The sequence below is a fragment of the Meleagris gallopavo genome, unplaced genomic scaffold (genome assembly GCF_000146605.3).
Source record: "Meleagris gallopavo isolate NT-WF06-2002-E0010 breed Aviagen turkey brand Nicholas breeding stock unplaced genomic scaffold, Turkey_5.1 ChrUn_random_7180001905888, whole genome shotgun sequence".
Taxonomy (NCBI): Eukaryota; Metazoa; Chordata; class Aves; order Galliformes; family Phasianidae; genus Meleagris; species Meleagris gallopavo.
Window position 1 is genome coordinate 1 of NW_011168881.1, and position 474 is coordinate 474.

At 62.2% G+C, this 474-nt stretch overlaps 1 long non-coding RNA gene across 1 annotated transcript; it reads left to right on the top strand.

Moving 5' to 3' along the window:
* LOC109364745 lies at positions 1-468 on the top strand. The gene is made up of 3 exons (XR_002110573.1): positions 1-73; positions 171-242; positions 341-468. It is a non-coding gene; the product is annotated as an uncharacterized LOC109364745 (long non-coding RNA).
* The last annotated feature ends 6 nt before the right edge of the window (positions 469-474 follow it).

Genomic DNA, 474 nt, shown 5'->3' on the forward strand with positions numbered 1-474 from the left:
GTGACAACGAGCGCGGACACCCCGGAGGACGTCGCGGAGGACATCGAAGAGCTCCTGACCTGGATCGACGAGGGTGAGTTTGGGGGCAGCACAGCTGGCCGGGGGGGTGGGCACCGAGTGGGCGCGGGAAAGCTGGCAGTGCCCCTCTGGGGATTTTCTGCCTTTTCCAGAAGTGACGGCCAACACAGGCATCCTGGACGACACCGCAGACATGGATGAGCAGCCCGCGTGGATCAACAACGGTGAGTTTGGGAGCAGCACAGCTGCCGGGGGGCTGTCTGCGCAGAGTGGCTCTGGGAAAGCTGGCATTGCCCCACTGGGGATTGCTTCTGTTTTCCAGAAGAGAGACCCAGCACCAGCAGTCTTGCTGACGATCTGCAAATTGACCACTTCCTCACCTGCATTGATGGTGAGTTGGTGGTCTGCACACAGGACGGGTGGGTGTCCGCACCGAGCTGGGGGGAGGAAGGCTGC